The sequence below is a fragment of the Chiloscyllium plagiosum genome, chromosome 3 (assembly GCF_004010195.1).
Source record: "Chiloscyllium plagiosum isolate BGI_BamShark_2017 chromosome 3, ASM401019v2, whole genome shotgun sequence".
Classification (NCBI taxonomy): domain Eukaryota; kingdom Metazoa; phylum Chordata; class Chondrichthyes; order Orectolobiformes; family Hemiscylliidae; genus Chiloscyllium; species Chiloscyllium plagiosum.
In genome coordinates, this window is record NC_057712.1 from 130,022,820 (window position 1) to 130,030,702 (window position 7,883).

At 42.0% G+C, this 7,883-nt stretch overlaps 1 long non-coding RNA gene across 1 annotated transcript in view; it reads left to right on the plus strand.

Annotated features, from left to right (window-relative positions):
- LOC122548539 overlaps positions 1–4,634 on the plus strand; it is a 16,836-nt gene extending 12,202 nt beyond the window's left edge. Inside the window, exon 3 of the long non-coding RNA XR_006311258.1 lies at positions 4,594–4,634. This is a non-coding gene — a long non-coding RNA (uncharacterized LOC122548539). The remainder of the gene's footprint in view (positions 1–4,593) is intronic.
- The last annotated feature ends 3,249 nt before the right edge of the window (positions 4,635–7,883 follow it).

A 7,883-nucleotide genomic window follows, 5' to 3' on the forward strand; every position in this document is an offset into this window, starting at 1 on the left:
GGTCACCTGTAGTGTGACATGAACCCAAGATCCCGGTTGAGGCCATCCTCTTGGGTACTGAACGTGGCTAGCAGCCACTGCTCAGCCACTTTGTATTGTTGCCTATCCCAAAATCCGCCTTGGTTGATGGTCACCCAAAGATCCTGACCACTGACGTATTCCCCAACTGGGAGGAACACCCCTGTCTAGTAATTGTGGTAGCTAGGGAGTCCATTCATCCATTTTCGTTGCAGCTGCATGGTCTCCCCAATGTACCATGCCTCACGCCATCCTTGCCTGGAGCGCACAAGATAGACAACGTTGCTCGAGTCACATGAATGCTTGCTGCATACATGTTGGGTGATGTCCCCATGTGTAATTGTGGTATCAGTGTCGACACTCTGACACGTCTTGCCGTGGTTGCCATGACAGGGTTGTATGGTGTTGTGATCGATGTTGTCCTGAATACTGGGCAGTTTGCTACAAACAATGGTCCTTTTCAGGTTTGGCGGTTGTTTAAAGGCATCTTGCTAAGACCTTCTCTACTTTAAATAACCGCGAACACGAGGCATGGTACATCGGCAAGACCAATCAGACGCTACGACAATGGATGAATGGACACCGCGCAACAATCACCAGACAGAGGTGTTCCTTCCCAGTCGGGAAATACTTCAGCAGGCAGGGACATTTGGCCTCGGATCCTCAGGTGACCATCCTCCACGGTGGACTTTGGGAAAGGCAACAACGCAAAATCGCCGAGCAGTGACTGATAGCTGAGTTCAGAACCCATGAGGATAGCATCACCCGGGACCTTGGGTTCATGTCACACTACAGGTGACCCCACTGCACTATACACTCTCTCTCACACATACACACACACCCTGTCTCATACACACACTCCCTCTCATATCCACACACCTACAGCCCCCCACACGCACACCCATGCACACACCCTCCCACAGGCTTATATTTCAGCACACTCACACACACACTTTACTAAGCTTGCATACACGCAAACACATGCTCTATCACGTGCACGCATATTCACTTGCACACACATTCACTTGCACACACTCACTCTCTCTCACTCATGCACAGGCAAACATAAGTCTATGGAGTGAATTTGTATTTGCAAAATTATATTTGCAGATACATTGTGCATTTTTGAGCAAAACAATCTGCAGGCAGTCAATCCATGTAATATTTTGTAAATTCCACTTTGGAAGTAGAGCCAGTCTGACTCAAGATTGGGATACAGGCAGACTCTAACCTCATACCTTTAATGCATTGTCTGAGCTGAGATGTCAATTTATTTTATAAAACTAAGTTATCTTGAGAATGTGACTTAAAAGAAGTTCTGTGATTTACATACGAATGAACCAAAACCCGCAACCTATTCTAAAAGATGAAAGACTTAACAACAATCTAGGTTTGTTCAAAATATAATTTCATTGCATGACACTGCAATCTTTTGCTATATATTTTGTGTCTTACGATCCTGCTGCACAATACCTGATGAAGGAGCAGCACTCCAAAAGCTAGCGCTTCCAATTAAACCTGTTGGACCATAACCTTATTGAGAGAGTTTAAGCCCATACTCACTAGCATTTAGAAGAATGAGAGGAGATCTAATTGAAGTACAGAAGGTGCTAAAGGGGATTGACAAAGAACACCTGCAGAGAACATTGGGCAATCTAGAGTGAGAGATCATAATTTTACAATAACATGTAACAGATTTAAGACAGAAATGAAGAGAAATTACTTCTCTCAAAGGATCATGTACCTGTGGAATTCATTACCCTAGAGTGTGGTGGATGCCAGAACATAGAGTCATTGAATCATAGAATCCCTACAGTGTTAGCCCAACAAGTCCACACCAAACCACTAAACAGTCTCCCACCCAGAATCATACTTATGCTTACACTTCCCATGACTAATGCACCCAACCAACACATCCATGAACACTATGGGCAATTTAACATGGCCAATTCACCTAACCTTTGGACTGTGGGAGGAACTGGAACACCTGGAGGAAACCCACGCAGACACAGGGAGAATGTGCAACCACCACACTTGAATAAATTTAGAAAGAAAGTACATGATTTTTATTTACACGGGGAAAATGTGCAAACTCCACACTTCAAGAAATTTGGAAAGCAAATAGACGATTTTTATTTAGTAATGAGTTGAAGGATTATGGAGTGTGAGCAGGAAAGTGGAGTTGAGGCTGAAATGAGATTGGTATTGATTTTATTAAATGGCAGAGCAGGTTCAAGGGGCTGAATTGCCTACTTCTGTTCCTAGTTATTATGCTGTCAGGTTGTAAACCTCTGTAGTCAGCCGTGATCATAGTAAACGCAAGTAAATGTGATGTTTTATTAGCAATCAATTCAGCTAAAAGGGGTGGCTGTGCTGTGGATTCATTTGTCTCATTGAAGTGTGCCTTGATACTGAAAAGGTTGGGAACCACTGGTATAGCTACAAGCGGGAATATGTTTCCTAATTATTTTGAATAATATAACAAAATAATGTAATTCTTAATTTAAAAGGTATAATGCATTATTATATCAATATTCCAATCATTTACTTTTTCATGTTGTGTTGCAACTAAAGAAATTAATAATCAACTTGTAACTAAACAGAACTCCTCATGAGTCTTCATTTCGGGTCCAGAGATCCTTCTTCAGAACTGACTGTAGCTAGGAAAGGTTAGTACATTTGCTGAAGATGAGGTGGGGGCGGGCGTAAGGACTAAACAATAGGTGGAGATGGAGCCCATAGAGAGAGAACAGCAATTGGCCAGACAAAGAAATGTACAATGGTCAACCTGGGAGACCATTAGCAGCTGCCAATGGTTTTTCTTTAGCGACAGTCCATGTGATGTCAAGATCTGACATGTAATGGTCGAGGTAAGCTCATGAGAAAAGGTGCCCAGTCCTTAAAATTATGGAATTTGATATTGAGTTCTGGAGGTTGCAGAGTTCCCAAGCAGAAAATGAGATGGTGCTCTTTCAGCTTGGGCTGAGTTTCACTGGAGCAATGCAGCAAGCCCAAGACTGAGATGTTGGCCAGGGAACACGGTGATGTGCTGAAGTGACAGCCAACAGGAACCTCAGGCTCGTATAATCTCCCAGTGTAGAGATCTGTACTACACTGGGGAGACAAAATGCAGACTGGGCGACTGCTTTGCGGAACACCTACATTCGATATGCAAAAATGACCCTGACCTTCCTGTTGTCTGCTACTGCCATACACCACTGTGTTCCCTGGCCAACATCCTTGGTGTCGGGCTTGCTGCATTGCTACAGTAAAGCTCAGTACAAGCTGGAAGAACACCATTTCATTTTCAGCTTGGAGACTCTGCAGCCTTCAGGACTCAATATAGAGTTGAAAAAGTTTAAGACCTGGGCACTTTTTCCCCATCAAGGAGTCCCATTTAATTATAAGTTGATTGTTAATTTCTCAGTCTCAGGCTTGTTGCAGTGCTCCAGCAAAGCTCAGTGCATGCTGGAAGAACATCATATTTTTGCTTAGGGATCCTGCAGCCTTCAGGACTCAATATTGAGTTCAATAATTATAAGGCTTAAGGACTTTCTCCCACTTCCTTATCTCAACCCAACACAACAGGCCTTGTCAACCCATGGGCTGCCACCACAATCAACCTGTTGATTCTCCCAGACTGATTTTTACCCATTCCTTTGTCTGCCCAATTGATGTTCTTTCTCTCTGGGCTCCAACTCCACCTATCATTTACTCCTCCCCCCTTCCCTCACCACATCTTCAGCATGCAATCCAACTTTTCCCTAGCTACAGTCAAATCTGAAGAAGAGTCACTGGACCCAAAACATTAACTCTGCTTTCTGTGTACAGAGATACCAGACCTGCTGAGATTTTCTTGCAATTTCTGTTTTTGTTTCTGATTTCCAGCATCTACAATTCTTTGATTTTTGTCTATCCTTATGAGTCTTTTCATGGTTACTTCCTTTTTCCAAAATCTATTTGCGGTAAAAACAAAAAGGTAAAGCAGCCATGGTTGTTATGAACCATAAGGCTGCTCTCTCATTAGAGAAAGAAAACTAGTGGTGGTTTAATCTGAGGGTAACATTAACTCAGGCAAGGGAGAGGTTGGGAAGGAAAGTTCTTCATAGGAACGTCAGCCAGTACAGGGTTTGAACCAACATTGTTGGTGTTATTCTGTTGAAAGCCAGCCATTCAACCAAGTGATCTAACCAACCAACTCCCAAAACAGGGTATTCATGGTATTGCCTCGGTGATAGGTGTGTCTCCATCTCATAAATTTGTTATTCTTTGTCATCAACAGTTAGTGGATTGCGGCAGAAATGTTGTGCATGTTACTTGTGAATGATGTTCATGTTACATCATTTGTTGGTGATGTTGTTGGACCTGTCTTGCTTGTTAGTAATGTTATTAATGGAGATCCAAGATGGCGGCGACTCAGCAAGTCTGAGTCTACAGTGCTCCTCCCAAGACTTGAGCAAAGTGGGCCACCCGCCTCCACCACACTCACCAAATCATTTAAAATAGTTTTTACTTTATGTAATTAGTTGCTTAGTACTAAATTTAAACAGTCTAGTCTCCTGTAAAAATGACTAGGGGGAAAGGAGCCCGCAGTTCTCAGCAGGCAGGAGCCCCTGCCCCACCCTCCCCAGCTGCAGCAGAGGCGTCTGCAGCCACCCCAGGGGACTTACCTACAGTGGCGAGCCTCGCGGAAATAATCTCTAAACTCGATGTGAAGATCGACGCCTTCATTGAAGAGTCCCGAAGCCGATGGAATTCACTGTCTGCCGAGACATCGAGGAAATCGAGCGCTGAGTCGGAGGGGCGGAGCTAAAGGCCGCGACCTCCGAGACCATAGCAGAATCGGCCATGGATCGGGTCCGGACTCTCGAACAGCATGTCCGGACCTTAGAGAATCACATTGACGACCTCGAGAATCAAGGTCATCGAAAAAATATTCGTTTGCTGGGCCTTCCCGAACGGGAAGAGGAAGGCCAGCTTACAGCATTCCTCGAGCAGTGGCTGCCACAGCTTTTAAATCTGGAGGCTCGATCAGGCCAGGTAAGGGTGGAATGGGCCTACCAGGTTGCGGTGCACGGGCCCAGCTCGAAACAGCGCCCCCGCTCGGTCCTGTTCCGGTTGCAGAGCTACGAGAGGCAGATGCTCTTGGAAGCTTCCAGAAATCTTGGGAATGATCCCCAAGCCATGATTTATAAAGGATCCAAGATTATGTTATTTCAGGACTTTTCCCCAGCTTTGGTCCGAAAGTGGAAGCCGTTTCACAAAGTGAAGAAGCGTTTAAGGGACTTAAACATTCATTACTCCATGTGCTACTCAGCTACGCTACGCTTCAACCATGAAGGGTCCGTGTATAACTTCGGATCACCGGAGAAGGCCAAGGAACTTTTGGACTCTCTTAGATAAATTATAAGAGTTAATTGATGTTGTTTTGCCCACCCCCCACCCCCCACCCCGGTTTACCCCTTTTTTTTCCTTTCATTACCTTACTGTTTAATATTATCTCTGGGGGGTGGGAAGAGGGGTTTATTTATTTATTCTTTACTTAGCGATTTTCTTACCCCTTTTGTTTTATATATATATATAGGCCAGGGGGTCTAGTTAATGTAGATGGGGGGAAAGTGGTTACCTTATCCTATTTTATCTCTGTCCTTAGGAGCGGGGTTGTTTTCCCCCGTTATTCTGTATTACTATATTTAATTATTATTTGCTGAGACTGTAATTTTATAGTCATATATGGTATTAATATTACCAAATATATCCAGGTGTTGGTGTGGGTGGGGGGTTTGGAGGGGTAGGGTACTCATTGTTAATTCAAATATTTGAATTTTCTTTATCCTATCGTGGGGTGCCGGAGTCAAGGGTGAGGCACTGGTTGGGAGAGGTTATAATGGGTTTTTGGAAAGGAAGTGATGCCCCCTGGGAATAGGGGGAAGATCTAAGTTTAAATAAGTTTTATATTTTTTTTAATTCAGAAATAGTTTTTTATTATATTGATCTGAGTGTATTAAAGAGTCTTTATTTTTGTGAATTTTATATGCTGTATGCTCGGGATGTTTTGGATAGGGTTTCTTCTCCCGGAGGGTCTTGGAATTGCCCAGTGATTATCTCCGGGGAGTGGGAAGAGGGGTTTATTTATTTATTCTTTACTTAGCAATTACCATCAGTAATCGGTCGATTAAATGGTGCACCTGGAATGTCACGGGGAGTAATTCACCAATCAAAAGTAAAAACATATTATCAAACCTCAAGAAAGAAAGGATCGATATAGCTCTCCTATAGGAGACACATTTATTGGTTAAAGAACACCTGAAATTACGATAGGGAAGAGATTATTTTCCATTCTCTCTTTCTGTGCAGGGAAAAACATTTTGGTAAACTGGGTGGCTGAGGGCCCTCATGGATTTTCGAGTTGGCACAGAATAATTATAGAATTTTCTCCCCCTGACTTCCTTACAAATATGGTGCACCAGGGAAAAAAACGAATTACTCCATAAAATATGGCAGTCCTTCTTGAATTACACAAATATAGATATCTCAGTCATCCTACAAGGGCCTTTATTTAAGTGAGAGGGTGAACCTGGCTGGTCCGGGGCCCCTTGGAAGAGGAATCCCGCACGAATACGGGTTTTGTTGTGATCTGATGTTAACACATTCTGAGCATGTATATCACTACTCAATTTCTGTGTTATCCGATTTTTTTTTCTCTTGAATAATGTAAGAGTTTTAATCATACACTCTGGTTAGTTGTACGTTAGATGAGTAGTTAATTAAGTTTTTTTTCTCTTGGTATTTGTTTTTTCTGTTTGATAGATTTTGGTTATTTTTTTAAGATTTAATTGTATATCAATGTTTATACTTGGTTTTTTTTTAGTTTTCTTTTGTAAACGTGTAAAAACATGTTAAATTTTCAATAAAAATATCTATTTAAAAAAAAGTAATGTTATTAGTATTTCTGATTAGTTTTTTTTGCTTTAATATTTTTGGTGTAGATCAAATATGGAACTTTGTTTCTGCTTGCCTTTGAGAATTTCAATGATGTAAGACTTTGGACTTCCTACTTCACTAACAAACTTTTGATGGGTTCCAGGTTTTTTTTTGGATGAGATCCTGTGTAAAGGAAGGATGGGAGAGAGGAGCCTGTGATTGAAGAAGTATGAAAGAGACAGATTCTGTGATTGGAGACGCATCTCTTCACAGATTTTGTCACTTCCACCTTCAGGAATAACCTTCCTTGATTGATCACCCCTGTAGTTGATTTTCCCAGGTATTTGGAGGGTGAGGTCACCTATTGCACCTGTGCATTTTCACCACTGCTTAATTGAGTAGGCAAAATTTTGCCAGGTGGAGTATAATGTTGGAAAACATGAACTTGTCTGCTTTGACAGCAAGAATGAAAAAGCAGGACATTGTTTGAATGGAGAGAAGTGGCAGAACCCTACAATTTAGAGGGTTCTGGGCCCTCTGGTTACTCATAACCCTTGACTTCAATGAAAAATCAATTCAAAAATCAAAAATCCATTTAATTCATCTTAAATATATCCAATGACTCAGCTTTCATTACCCTCTAGAGAAGAGAAAAATATTCTCCTCCTCTCAGTTTAAAATAAGCAATTCCTGATTTTTTTTAGATTGTGTCTCCTAGGCTCACCCGCAGAGGGAAAAATTCTCTCATATTATCCTGAAAGGTTTCACTGGGTAGATTTTATGTTTCAATAAGGTCACCTCCCTTTCTTCTAAATTCTAAAGAGTGTCGGTTGAACCTGCTTAAATTTTCCACATAAGATAATCTCATTATCCAAGAGATCAGTCAATTGAGTCTTCTCTGAACCGCTTCCAATGCATTTACATCCTTTCTTAAGTAATAA